Raw genomic sequence first — 15,515 nt, forward strand, 5'->3', positions numbered from 1 at the left:
TGCATTTGGGAACTAAGATGCTGCCTCTCCTCACATCACAGGGGAAGTGCCTGGGAAAGCACCCATGAATACAGACTGCCCTCTTCTACCCCTATGCCTCCAACCATCCTATTTGTTTTAGCTATTTTTTAATCCTCCTTTATCCGAACAGCTAGGAGAGAAAAGATCAAGGTATCCTTCCCCTAAACATATATTGAGCCAGATTTTTATTATACATCCGTGCTACCTATTTATTTCAAAGAGGTTTCTGCTGATTTCCAGCACAGTCTGTAAGGTCAGTGAAGCACAGAGCCACTGTTGAGTCCATGGGGGGACCATTCTCCCTGAAGGACTGAGAGCTGGTAAGACAGAACCAGATCTCCCTGGTACCAAATGATCTCACAATGACAGGTGCATATGAGAAAATTCAGACAGAAATCTCTTGCCACATGTAATATTCCAGTGACTGTCAGGTTAAATATAGTAATCCTGATATCACAGGACAAGAACCAGGCAGCTGTGTTGGTTTACACCAGCTATGGAGCTGGTCCAAGCATTAGATGTATAGGCTAATCATGCACCTCATCATGACACCAGGAAGGCACATAACCTATTATATACACAGGAAATCTTAGAATAGATATGTGTTATGGCAGCATTCAGGACGGGTGCAAAGTGCCGTACAAATGCAGAATAAAAAACCCCAGTCCCCTCAGGTTCTAGCAACATAAAACCAGAAAGCAGCTAGACACAGAGAAAAGTAGATAAAAAAGAAACTTATGATGCCTAAAAACCCACACCAGCATTCATCTGATTTACGCACTATGTTGATTGGCAACCATTTCCTTTGTGTCTGCAGTCAGGCCTATTTTCACAGGACAACTGCTAGCTGGTGAGAGCAGGGGTTTTAGTTAAGAGCGTTGTGTAGGGCCGGGCCTCAGGGTGTTTAAATGAGCAGACTAGGGACACAGAAAGGTGGAGAGCAAAATCTTTTTAGGAATATTTTTAGGATGAGACCTGACTTATTAGTGTAGCCATCAGATGTCAAGTCTTAAACAAGCGATTTTCTATAGGGTTTTACCACAAGAGGAAACAAAGATCTTCCAGACTTTTGAAGAACAAATAAAGCTATTGCAACGGGGCTGACTAGATTAGTGGCTGCTACCTGAAGGCTGCTGCTCTTTGTGCCACACCTGCTGTGATTAGGCAGTCTGGCATGAGCTGGGAAGAGGAAGCTCATGGTTATATGGGAAAGTCTGCTATGTGCATCTGAACTGGCAGATGGAGAGCACAGACTCAGGGCCAAGTCTCTGCACAAGCCGCTTACCTGTCTGGAGCCACATTCCCAGGACTCTGGTAATGTTTGAGCAGCACTTTGAAGGCTGCAGCTTCTACATAAATTCTCTTTCTATTTGGAAGCCAATAGGTGTGATATTGCCTGCATTTGTGCCAAAAGGCATAGGGGTTTGCATGACTTCCACGCTATCCTGTAAATCAGCCCAGGCTTTTTGGGAGCTTAATGGGATCATACTCAAAACTTGGCCTGCCTTTGGAGAAGATGGGTGAAAGGTTTGCAATCCAGAGTCATAGATTCATGATGACAAACAAACAAAGGGGAACCTCCCCTTCCCATCACCCCACCCAGTCCTGAGTAATGGAGAAAGGTCCCAGCCTCCAGCTGCCTTCCCTCCCCTTGGTCCCAACCTGGCATTTCGGAATGGGGGGAGAGAAATGAATCCCACAGTGAGTTTTAAATTAGGTGAGTTTGACATTCACCCAGTATACTAGAAAGCTGAAGAGACATCAGGGTTGAGCCTGGACAGGTTTCTGAAAGTGGCATAGAACCTCAGAGATCCACAGAATTAATGAAAGCCCAAGGGAGGTCAGAGCTGAGGATACTGAAGGCAAACCACAAATAAATGGCTTTATCATGTCATGCAAGGAAGTTCTCTGTTCCTAAATTGGTAAAGCACAACGAAGGATAATTTTTCTCCATTCCACAGTAATCCAAAATCCTGAGAGTAATTTATTATGAAAATAAGCTTAATGTTGTGCAGAAGTGGCTTCTTTGTGGGAGAGACCTAGTCAGGACTGTCATGAGCAGAGGAGAAACAGAAAGGAGACTCCACTTTGCAGACACACACCTAGAGTGGACTTTTAAGGTGAATATAGTAATGGAAGAATAATGGGATTTATACATCTCCAGACAAAGAAATGTTTTTGGGAGGCATAAGCAAAAAATGTTGACTGTATATATTCACTGAATTGAGCAATGAGCCACGGCCAGTCATATGAGGTTCAATAAGGCCAAGTGCCAGGTCATGTACCTGGGTCACAACAACCCCATGAAATGCTACAGGACTGGGGAGGAGTCGCTGGAGAACTGCCCAGCGGAAAAGGACCTGGGGTTGCTGGTCTACAGCCGGCTGAACATGAGCCAGCAGCGTGCCTGGGTGGGCAAGAGGGCCAACAGCATCCTGGCTTGTATCAGGTATAGTGTGGCCAGCAGGAGCAGGGCAGTGATGGTGCCCCTGTACTCGGCTCTGGTGAGGCTACACCTTGAGCACTGTGTGCAGTTTGGGCCCCTCACTACGAGAAGGACACTGAGGTGCTGGAGCGAGTCCAGAGAAGGGCAACGAAGGTGGTGAAGGGTCTAGAGAGCAGGTCTGATGAGGCGTGGCTGAGGCAACTGGGGTTGTTCAGTCTGGAGAAGAGGAGGCTGAGGGGAGACCTTATTCCTCTCTACAACTGCCTGAAAGGAGGTTGTAGCGAGGTGGGGGTCGGTCTCTTCTCCCAAGTAACAAGTGATAGGACAAGAGGAAATGGCCTCAAGCTGCACCAAGGCAGGTTTAGATTGGATACTAAGAAAAATTTCTTGACTAAAAGGGCTGTCAAGCATTGGAACAGGCTGCCCAGGGAAGTGGTTGGGTCACCATCTCCAGAGATATTTAAAAGATGTGTAGACATGGTGCTTAGGGACATGGATTTGTGGTGGTCTTGGCAGTGCCAGGTTAACGGTTGGACTTGATCTTAAAGGTCTTTTCCAACCTAAACAACTCTGTGATTCTATGATTTTATTAATAAAAAAGGAAAATATTATGAGACTGTGACAGTTGTACTGCCCAACATTCTGAAATTAGGGGGCATCAGAGCTAAGGTTGCTTCATTTTGCTTCCTGCTATACCCATAAGATGAATGCACAACAGGAGGCCTCCAGGACATATTGTTCATTATTTACTCTTTCTGCCTCCTTCCCCCTTAGCATTGTGGTTTGCCAGACCACAGAGTAGATGTTCATGTCGTATGAAATAATTTTGTGTTTTGTATTCTCCTAATTTTTCAGCATGCAGCTTCAGGTCTTATTCAGTGTGAGCATTTAAATTTTGCTCTGAGGATACAACTTCACTTTAAGCTTTTCTCTGACTGCTTTATGCTGTTCCTAAATGCTGCTCTGCCATTCATTAATTTCTTAGCGCAAGAAGGAAATACTATTAGCTCTATGTTAGCTGTACAAAATTAATCCACACAAAATGAAGATGAAATATAGCAACAAATTTTGGTTCTGAGGCATCAATATGCTGAGTTTTCAGGGTATGGAATATTTAATGTATCTAGGACAGTTTCTATTGACATAAGCCACATCAGTGAGCATCCACAAGCATCCTCAGCAAGTTCTACCAGGTTTTCCAACACCTGTAACTCGGCCAATCTGGGCAAAGCAGCAAACCTCTCACTCAAGGTGGGCACCTCCTGCCAAACCTCCAGGCTTGGGCAGTACTTTGTTTTCTCAACAAACCAGAGATAAGAATGTGTCCCAGATCTTAGCCACAGAGAGGAGGACAATTATAGGTGAAACTTTCCCAAAACATGGAAATGACTGAGGTGGACAGACCACATGGAAACCTTTAGCTCAGAGTGTTTGACAGAGTTGTAGAGGAAGGTATTCTGCTGGGAGGTGCTGCCCAGAAGTGCAAGTGGGCACCCAGCACATGCTCTGTGCCTATGGTGCGTATAGGGGCAATGCTGCGGTGGCCACCAGGGCTGACCCCACTGAGTGATGGGGTCCTGCATCATGGCTAAGCTCTGGCATCCCTCCCAAGCCAGATGTTCCTGAACTGCTGTCCCTTGCTGAGACAGAGCCTCAACAAGCATGGCTAAACCTCATTAAAAGCAGTGGAGGCCCTGTACAGCCTCTGTTTTCTCCTCCTCTGATGCTGAACAGAAGCCTGGATAGATTATTTTCAAGAGCAAGAATTATTTACTGGTCTGGGAGGGACTCTGCAGAATTGCAGCACCAATTTTGTTGTCACAGCGTCCAGTCCCTGCCCCAGTGAATAATGAAGGAGCAACAGCTGGGAAAAGGGAGAAAAATGCAGTACAGCAGAGGCTGGGGTACAGCATGCTGAGCTGGGGCCACTGCTTCTGGCAGGGGCTGTGCTAGGGTGGCCTGGTGCCCAGCTGCTGTATGATGGGAGATGCACAAAAGATTGTGCTGGACCAAGACCTTGGCATGGATTTAGAGGGGCTGTAGGACTGGACGTACCATTTTCCCCCAAAACGTAAAACAACTTCTGGCCATTTTTACTCATTTGAAATAGTGAGTGTTTGAGTGCTGGGCAAATTCCAGGTCGGATAGCATCATTATGCCTAGTTAAATGGTTATGGTATTTTTTAATTAAGCTCATAATTCTTTTTGATTGCCCTCTCCAGGCTTTTATGCAGCATCACCAGACACCAATAGACAAGTGTGAGATGGGATGTAAAGAGCTCTGAGATCCCTGTGGCCATGCTGTAATTGTCATTGCTATGGTACCTTTTACAACCAGGTTAACTGTCACTAAATCATTTGCACAGCAGATGTTGGCTATTCTGACTGCAAGCAGATGCATCTGCCAGGATGGTTAATCTCCTCCAATGAAATCTGAAGGATGATAGCTCCAGAGCAAGGGTATTAAGATGTTAGGAGTCCTGCTTGGAGTGTCCTTGCTCTGGCTTGCCTAGAAGTACAGAGAAAAGAGAGCAAAAACTAAACTGGTGTGTGTGTGTGTGTATAAATTTCAGATCTGTTGAGTGCACTTGAGTCCAGAAAGACAGAGGTTTGGCACAGTTTCCTGCACAGTATGTGTCTTCATTACCCAGGGTCAACACTGGGTTGTGTAGGCCCATCTCCTGATCCCCTCAGTCACTGGCTTTACTGCTGGGACTGTCCTCAAGCAGCCAGGTTCATTATTCCCTGGGCAAGGAGAGCTGCTGCTTGGCACAAGATTGAAGCCATCAGGCTCATTTTGCAGAGCAAGCACTTGACTCCTTCCTGACAGTCTTGCACAATGGTTCCCATGGAGGTCCCCGAGGACAGGCATCTCAGGACACCATAAGGACAGAGGACTTGAGATAGCCCTTCCCTTTCCCCATCCTAGATGGATTACCAGTAATCTAACTAATGTCCAGGCATTGTGGGGTTCACAGCACCACTTTCTAAAAGAAGCCTGTTTGATGCATGGTACATTTGGGGATGTGGAAAAATTTATGAAGTGTGCTGTGCTTGACAGCTTTTTCCAAGAGGTCTTTGAGTCGATTTTTTTCCAAGAGTCTGCATTCAGTTATAGTTTGGAATATGTGATCTCATGGTGTTTGTATTTATACCTCTCACAAAACCATTTTTACAGCATCAGTATCTATAGGTTACTATGAGGCACCAAGTGAAGTCATTGTAAGGTCACTCACAGGATACTGCCTCCTACATGGAGCACATCAGTTTGGCTGCAGGGTAGTTACAGCTGAAGTTACTTTCTGTAGCTATGAACTGAATAAATACAAGCAAGGGATATTAAAGTGATGAAATAACACAATAAAAATGGAAAACACACTACAGGGAAAACACACCCCTGGCTGGGACCAGTTATAAGGATTTGATAATGGAAGGGGGCTTTTCCATCACCTATTCCTGCATTAGGAAAACATGCAGTTCCCTGAGCAACAAGCTCAAAGGGCTGTTTCTTTCATGACTTCTTTAAAAAGCCCCTAATGTCTCATGAATGAACAAAATTTCCATACCAAGCTATTTCTGTACCTTGGCCAAGATTCCTAAGCTCTCCTGGGAATAGCCCCCCCATCATGCAGGTGACACCCTTGTTACCTATCAGTGTAACTGGAGGTGGCAAATTGGCTTCACACCATGCAAGAAGTTTGGCTCTTGCATGGAAGACTCTTCTTCCCTCTTCTCAACCCATTTTCAGAGGGGAAAAAGTTACCTCCTTACTGGAGGAAGGGAAAGCATGCCACAACAGACCAGAAGGAGAAAAGGTGCAGCAAAGGTTTGAATCTCAGCCTTTGACTCTGAGGTTGCAGCCTTCTCTGGGTAGTGGAGTAGAGGCACAGCCTCTGTGAGTCCGACGTGTGAGCTGGTGGCATGGAAACATCCATGATGTGGGAAAGAAGCACCCCATGGGCAGAGTGGAGCTCTTGGAAATCTGCATCTCAAAGGTCCTCCCGAAATGAGCGCTGCTGCTACACAGCTGCATTAGCCCGTGGGGTGGGACTTGGACCTTGTTGTGCCATAACAGTATGATAAACATGGGCCTTTTGAGTAGTTTGCCAGATAAGCCCTCTGCTCAGAACAGAAAGACCAGCTTGACTGACCTGGGCTACATGTTCCCATAACAAACTGAGTTAAGAAACACCCTGATTTCCAAACTAGTCAGTGCTCTAAGGTGACTCACAGTGCTCTCAATGCCCAGAGCTTTTAACAAAAAATCTTTTTTCCTCTTTTTTTTTTTACAGAATCACAGAATGGTGGGGGTTGGAAGGCATCTCTGGAGATCATCTTGTCCATCCCCTCTGCTTGAGCAGGGACACCGGAACGCATCCAGGCAGGTTTTGAATGTCTCCAGGGAAGGGACTCCATAACCTCTCTGGGCAGCCTGTTCCACTGCTCTGGCACCCTCACAGGAAAGAAGTTTTTTCTCATATTTAGGTAGAACTTCCTCTGTTCCAGCTTGTTCCCATTGCCCCTTGTCCTGTCATTGGGCACTATTGAAAAGAGCCTAGTCCCACCATCCTGACACCTACCCTTTAGATATCTATAGGTATTTATGCAATCCCCCCTCAGTCTTCTCTGGGCTGAACAAACCCAAGTCTCTCAGCCTTTCCTCGTAAGGGACATGCTCCAGTTTTCCTGCATTCAGGACTTCTTTTTTTTTTTTTTTTTTTTTTGCGTGAAAGACACCTAAGTGATAACATAACCATTTCCAGAGCTCGCTGCTGCTGATTCTTTTATCAAGTGGAAAACCTCAGCCTTCCTTTACTCATTAAGGCAGTCACATTTATTCTGCCAAATAGCTCAGAGGCATTCCAGTACCCACTGGAAGTCGTGGTAGCTTTCCCACTGACTTCAATGGGCACAAAATATTCCCAAGAGTGGAAACCCCAAATTACCTGCATCTGTTCTGCACATTTCTGAAGCCTTCCAACTACTAACAAGACCATCATGTTGCAAGAATAAGTACAGCTATGTGAAACATTAATGAGATTGTGTGTCTCAGTCTAAGTCCTAGTCTACTCCAGTTGATTGGAAAACTGCCATAAATAAAGCAGGATTTGGCCTCAAGTGCACTGAAAACTAAGGCATGTTGCATGCGTAAGAAGCAGCCCATGGCTTGGGCTGCATGGGAAGGTATTATTCAATGTTATGATTTCTGTAGTTGCCCAGGGAGTTTGAATGCTTCCCACTCACCTTGTCCTCAGCCACGTGGGAACGATGGGTGCAGGGGGGAGAAGGAGGATACAGCACCCTGTAAACTGAAGCAGTGAGGGTGGCTTCCCTTCTCTCCTTGGAATGGGGAGTAGGTCAAGAAGGAGAGTATAGGCATATTGCAGAGAGAGCATAGGAGTATATTGGGAGTATTTGGGATGTTGCTGGAGGACGTGGAGGGTAGCAAGCAAGCAAGCAGTCTGTATTACAGAAGAAATTTGGGATGCAGTGATTGTGGAGGGCATGGCAGGAGAATGAACTCCCTGATCTTTCTTTTCTCTAACTCCTGCCCCAGCTCCTTGTCTCCCCACACTGCTGCCCTCCTCCCAGCTCATTCTCCGGGGCTGGAGTGCAAGGGACGATTGATGAAAACTGATGCCAGAGCAGAGGAGGGACAAGTATGGCCAAGAGGAAGGTGTGAGGGTTGTCCTGGGTGCAGGCCAACCCAAGGGTACACAGAAAACCTAGGGTGTCACAGGCAGGAGATGAACGCAAGGGAGACCTCCCCACTCCTAGGTGTGGGGGTGCTTAGCCAGGCTCCCATGCTGGCAGAATTTAAGGCATTAAAATACAAGATCAAAAAATACCAGCCCATGGTATGAAGTCTCTCCCTTTCCCTTCCCATGCATTTGCCCCACCCAGCACTGCCCCATCCTACCAGAGTGGTAACATTCCCAGAAGACATGCTGCTGCCCCTTGAATCCCCCTGCTCTCTGGTATCTCATCCACTCCCACAGAAACACAGCGGTGCCTGGGCACTGAATTCATCCCCTCTTGGAGGAGTAAGATGACTCCTTGCCATATGGGAAGCATCTCACTGTAATAGGGAAACATAAAAAGGAAAATTAATTTGGTGGAAAGATAAGGATTAAGTTTGCATAATTCTTGCATAACAGAGCTAGACGCTGTATAAGACAAACAAAAGCCAATGAAAAGAGGAGAGGTAGCACAGGCGAGACAGAGAGGGGTTGAGCCATCCTATTATGATATCTGAAGTTATAGTTTGCAGTCTCTCAAAAAGGCCAGTCAGCATTTTGGGGACAGAGATGCCTGGCTGTACTGAGGAGGCAGAAAACATGCTTTGAGACCAAAGTCACGCCTTTTTTTATTGACAAGTGTCAGCTCAAGGGGATTAGCAGGGTACAATGCCTCCCTTCTGATTCACTCACCGGCCTTTCATTCCCTGCAAGGCGGGTAAGCAGCCGCCCCTGAATTCAAACAGGGAAGAAAAGGGCAGTGGTAGGAAGGTCAGAACCAGCTGGCTCGAAGGCGAATTCCTCCCTCCTTCCTCCGCACGGTCACTAGGTCACTCGGTTAGAGACTGGGTAACAAACGCCGGGGACCCAGCAGAACAAAGACTGGCTGTAAGCAGCACACCCAGGGTTGTTTGGCATATGGTGGACTTTTGGGACTCTGAGCTTCTTGTAGCTGAGGGGACAGGTCTCAGCATGGCAGGATTTTGGGCTGAGGGCCCGGTAACCCGGGCAATATCTTCTGCTCATCTCACAATGATCCATCCTCGCTGCACCAGCGCCATAACGAAGAGGTGCCAAGATCATACCACCATCTACTGGCCTTTCTTCACCGCGCAGCAGTGCTGGCGGGTGCCTCTGCAGCCTGGCTCAGCCCTGCTCGCTGCCTCTCCCTAGGCACCCTCCTGGCTCCTTGGCAATGCCAAGAAAGCCACCCTACCAACTGTGAGAAGCTGTCCCAGGACTAGTAAGCAGCTACACATGCCCAGGGGTTTCTCAGAGACAGAGATCCTCTTTACTCTGCTGACTTTCCCAGCCATGTGCAACAGCTCTTTTCCCATCACGTGATATTGCATAGTATCTTCCTAATTGCCCTCTTCTAGTTCTGAAGCAATCAGACTGTACTGCTTGGATTTACCATGTGTGAAAGTGCAAGTGTATTGATGTTATTCATGTACTTTTTCCCAGCTTACTCAGAATGGACAGCTTGCAAACCTGCAGGTGAAGTCAGGCCAACAGCAGCTCAGATGTGCCAATAAAGTCATCGGGCTTGGTCCAGGGGCCTGAAATCTCACACATTGGTCTCTGCATCAGAAGAATGAGCTGATGAAAGAACCATGCTTCACTGCTAAAAAAAATGGACAGGATCATGGCAGCTTATTTCACACAGACTGTTCACATCAGCCCTGACAGGGTCATATACACACAAAAGGTTGCAAAAACTCGGCTGGGAGTCTTTATGAGAGTAGTCTGCTTTAAGTTCTCAAATGGAGTGAACATTGCTTGCCTGCATGGAAGGCAGTAATATTAACATTGCATTTCAGATGTCTATAGCACTTTGCTGGGATTAACGAGTTAATCCCCATAACAGCTCTAAGCAACTTTTGCTGAGGCATCATTATCCCCCATTTTATATATCACAGGTGGTGGGATTTCTCCAAGCCTAAACTTCAGAGCTGGCAGTTCCCAGACTCCGGGCTGGTGGTCAGCCTAACTGTCCTTGCTGCCATCTTCTCCAGATGGATGGATAAGCAAGGACCTTGCATGTAGGCAAAACAGATGGGGTGCAAAGTGCTCATCTGGCTGACGGGAGGGACCATGCTCATATTTTCTTAGGTGAATGGGATCAATACACATCTCATGATCAGCCCAGCCTGAATGATTTGCTTTGAACAGAGCTGGAAGCCTGATGAACTGACCATCTTTGGCTCATTTTGTCAGCTTTGTTTTCATGTACCAAGGAGAATTGTTGAGCTAAAAAGCCTTGTAGGCCAGTGCTCCTCTTTAACTTGTAATCTGGTACAGCAACAGCAGCCAGCAGCCACTGTGAAATCTAACTTGACAGTGAGTCAGACCTGTGCTGAGGAGCCTCTTTCTTCCCGGGCAGTTTCTTCAAAGTCTGCTTCAGTATCTTGACATTCGTACCTGTGGAGAGTCTGCCAAGCCCTGCCACAGACATCTCAGAGCAGGTGCCTTTCACAACACACAGCAAACTGGAAACGAATTGCATATGCAAGCCCCACACTAGGTTTTGTAGGATTGCTGTTAAAAAGCTTTGCATTGCTATTAATAATAATGCAAGACCAGAAGCCCCCTCCTCAGTTATGGCTGCTCCCACGATGTTGGTTTTAGTTGCAGATAAGGATGTTTAAGGTCTTTCCAATCCACCTATCCTCTCCTTGTACAGTGCTAAGTCAATCATACACTGCCTGGGTCAATGCAGTAACCAAATGGTTGTGGTTCAAAGGTGTGCAGAGCGACCACTGCAGCCACCAAGGGGGCAGTGAGAGCTACTCCAGTCTTTGGATGGGCTGCGGACTCTCCCTTTGACCACCAGTGGGAAAAAGGACCCACCACAGCCCTGCACGGAGCTGGAAGCAGGCTTCCACAGATCCCCTGCCTGTCCTGAGTGAAGAGGGACACCAGAATGATGAAATGTTGTTTAGGCTCTGGCTTAACTGTTGATGGATTTTGCACTGAGGGCAATACACCTTCCTGCCTGCTCCAGGGACAGTTGCACATGGCAGGGGACAACGTGAGCAGATGGACACAGGAACCTCTGCATGCTCCTTAGATCACCTTCCCAGGACTTGCTGCCTATGGCTTTGTGCTCCCATTTCTCCAGAGAAACCCAGCCATGAGCAGAACAACTGCCGGAAAGTTTAAAAATGTGGATGTTGGCAAATGTTTCACATCACACCAGAAGCCCGTGTCCCAGCAGGGACTGGAGCTAAAGATACCACCACATACCCTTCCTCTCCTCATAGCTACATGATGAATTTCTCCTCACTATCCCAGTGAAATCCTGTCTTGAGAGAAGATCTGAAGGAGGATAAGGAGGATCTTACAGGCTAGTTCAAAGAGTTTGGAAGGTGAAGCGTGAGAACACGCCACGTGGTGGGCAGACAGTGGGACAGCTAGGTGGAGCGGCACCCCGGTGTCGCAGTGAAGGCCAGGAACCCGACGGAAAGGGCCAGACAGCAACAGGCTGCGCAAGCCCAGCATGACCAGTGCTATCTGGTTGGAAATCCACGCTGCGGGGAGCTGAGCTCTGTGCAGGCACAGCCTGGGCTGAGCACCTGCAGGTGGAGCTGCGAGAGCAGATCCCGCACAGCAGCAGCCAGCGCAGGGAGTGGGACTACCACCACAAGGAGCTGTAGAGGCAGCCTTCGTCTTGCCAGGCTTTTCAGTTAGCATAAATATTCAGTATTCATTAACCCAGAAAGACTGACCGTGTCCCCACGGCCTGGCTACAGGAGATCCCGCTAGACTCTCCTTAGATTTCTGTCTTTTCCTGCAAAAACTACTTCCCAAACCATAGACATTTTCCCAAGAGAAAAACCTAAATGCCAGCTATTGTTATGAAATGCTCTGCAAAGTTTTCCAATTTTGTGGAAAATTGTTACCATGAGCCCTCCTCCTGCGCAGCCTGTCCCGGAGCAGCAGCTAAGGCAATGCCCCCACCCGCCCAGGAGCAGCAGGTGTCCGCATTCTTGGCAAGGGAAAAAAAAAATCGGCGAGTAATGGTGCTGTGAGCAGAGGTGGGAGATGTTCAGCTTCAGCTATGTGTCTGTCAGTCTGGGGGGGTTAACATCAGCGTGCTACAGTCCCTGCAGAGTGCTCTGCTGCATAGTAAAACATTTAGTGACTCTAAGCCATTGTACCCAGAAAACAGGCCACCCCTACGCACCCCTCCTGTGTCAGGCATTGGCCCCATTTCACCTGAAAAATATCTTTTTATTGCTGCTGTTTAGTGTGAGAGCAGCCAGGAAGGGTAGGGGCATATAAAAAGGTGGTCAGCTGGCAAGAGAGAAATGCCTTGGTGATACAGAATGTATCCACAGCCCAGCTCATTTCTCTGCCGAGCTCCCTGCAGCCCCCTGAGTGGGTTTCATTGCCAGCAGGATCCTGCTCCCCATGAGATGCAAGCCCTACCCATGGGTTCATTTCCCAGGCTCAGCTGCTCTGAAGTGACCCCGCTTCCTGGGAGGGGGCTGCAGGATCCAACTATCTGGGAGGCCAACCAAGGAAACCCTTTCTTGGCAAGGAAGAAAAAGGACCTGGGAGGCCCCCTCAGCTCAGGTGACCCACCCGACCCCCATTGCAAACAGCTATAAATCCTCCCACTTCCCTGCCACAGCATTCCTCGGCTCTCCCCCTCTTGCTGGAGCTGGGCCTGGCTCTGCAAAGCATGTCAGTGTTGGCCAGCATTGGAAGGCAAATACGCAGCTGGCTGACTTATTTATCGGAGGGGTTTTCTGGCTGAGAACGGAGCTGACTTTAACCAGTGCATAGCTTAGGACAAGTTGGCTGTTTGGCTCTGCCAGGCTCCCTGCAGGACCGGTTCACCCAGACTCCGTTATCTGGCTTCATCAAGCTGGGGAGGGGTGAGCCCAGCACCAGGCACTCCCATCCAGCTGCCATCAGCCTGGACTCACTTGGTCTCTCTGCAGATGCTAAGTTAGCAGTGGGCAGTGCATTTGCCCCGTGCACAGAAGGATGGGGCATTGGGGCTGGCTCCCACGTACCACCATGGATGGGATACCGGCTCAACAAGACTTTAGAGAAGGGCTAACTTGATTAGCTAGACCACCATATCTGTCCTCAGAGTCTCTCAGACCTCTGTTCATTTGTGTCAGAAAGCTGGGAAACAATCTGCCACGTTTCCCTTCCTTTTCTGGCTCTTCCTCCAGATGCATCCCATCACCCCAGCAAGGCTGTTCCCAGTGTCCCCAGGTTCCTATGTCACCTTCTTACCCTACATGTTCACCAGCCTCTCCTTCCCAGCCAAGCCTCTGAGCACCCCTTCCTCTCCCAATCCCCCTTCAGTGCAGCCCATCCTGCCCCACCCCTTCCAGGATCACCTCCCTCTACCTCCTCCCCATCCCAAGTCCTTTCTCACTTGCTTGATTCTCTCTTAATATAACCCTGCCTGGGAGGTATGATTATCCACCTGCTCCCCACGCAGGGGAAAGCCCTCTGGTAGGGCTGTACCTTGGCTCCCTGCCATGCAGCATCACAGTTTTGGTTAGTACAGGACAGGGGGAGCCCCTGGGTACCTCTGCCAGAGGCTGGAGTCGGGGGGAGGGGGGGTGGGGGGGTGGGTCCAGAAGCTCCCAAGCACTCTGGCTGTAATTTATCATAGTTCATGGGTGCTCAATATCCTAGAAACCTGGTGTTTTATTTAAGTGATTGCTAATCATCACATGGGGCTTACCCATAGTAATGGCACAAATAGGCTGGAGTCCCCATGAATCACACCTGGTACAGATCTCAGGTCCTCCTCTGGCAGATTGAGAAACAAAATGCACAGCTGAGGTTGTGTGGATAAGGGTGACACAAACTTGTTCTCACTTCAGGGTGCCAAGTGGTCACCCGTGCAGGAGGCAGGGTGCTGGTTTAGGGGTGCTGCCCTGTGGCACAGCTTCTGCCCCATCCTGGCACTCACAGCACAAGCTGCCAGCAGGGAGGCTGCAGCATCCTGCCCTGGGTCTGGGTTTCAAGGGCGAGCGGCAGAGAACACGCCGGTGCGGGGTGTGGGTGACATGCCATGCAGGCAGGGGAGTGGCAGCAGAGTCTGGCAGAAGGGCTGCCACCCATATGGCACTCGGGCTGAGCGTCAGGCAGGTCGGGTGAATCATGCCTTCCTCCCAGTTTCTCTGGATCGATTATGAAAGGAGCCGAGATGGCTGCCGCAGATACCAGAGTGTTGTGTCCCCCCACACCCTGGCCCGGCTGCCGTGGGCTCTGCTCTGCCACAGCAGCCACCCACAGGGTGGCCCATCATCCTACAGTGACGCACCATAGAGGCCCCGGCCACCGAGGATCTGCAGCCCTTGGGGCAGACACCCAAGATCTCTAAGAAGTTTTTAAGAGGTTTCTGGCACTTTGGTTAAGCAACGTTGCTACCTGCATGGCGTAGTTTGCAGTGCAAACAGCGCAGGGGGACTGCTTCCTCTGGAGCTCCTGCTCTGGGGAGACAGAACCTGCTAAAACTCACCGAACTTCTACCATTGCCTTTTTATTTTTTCTGCCTCAGTCCTTAAGGACTGAGTGCCTATGCCTAGCTGCCTATCCCACCTAACTTTCTGAGGTTCAGCAGTATTATCCTTGGGAGTGTTAAACTTAGATACATAAGAGAGTCACATGTAGTTAACCTAAATAACAAACTGAGGGCTTCCAAGAGATGCTTCCTCACCAGGCCAACCCAGCTACCCAAGATGTGTGTGCCTCTGAGTGATCACACCAGGTAGCATCAGGATATTTTCCACCATCACCAAACCTTTCTATTAAACCATCTTCTGGGTCTGGCAATGGTTCAGCATGGTCCTGTGTTTTAAATGAATGGAAACAGTCTTGGTTCCTGTACAGGAGAATATTGCAGCCAGGGACGTGCCCATCACCTCTTTACCCTTGTGCAGTGCCTGCGTTTGAGCTGGAGCACCCCAGTGCTCAGATACCATGCCCCCCACCCCCCCGGCCCCTCTGATTTTGTCTTCCTGCTTCAAAAGCCATCAGTTTCCACTGGCAGAATATCCCCCTCATCTTAGGCAAGACCTGTGCTAAGAATTATTGTTTAGAGGGTGCCAGCTCTCCCAGTTGCTCCACACTTCAGTCAGGAATGCCCCCCCCCTTTTTTTTTTATTTCAGGAATGTTGTAAGTAAATTCACAGCTCAACAACAGTGGGAATGGAAACCCTCAGAGCTGAGGGCTGCCGACGTTACAGGTACGGTAATTCCAAACTGATCCTCCTTTGTGCTGATAACAGGGCTGGCTATTGTTTTCCTGAAGTCCACATGTCCGAAAACACCGC

Source organism: Phalacrocorax carbo, chromosome 7, assembly GCF_963921805.1.
Source record: "Phalacrocorax carbo chromosome 7, bPhaCar2.1, whole genome shotgun sequence".
NCBI lineage: Eukaryota > Metazoa > Chordata > Aves > Suliformes > Phalacrocoracidae > Phalacrocorax > Phalacrocorax carbo.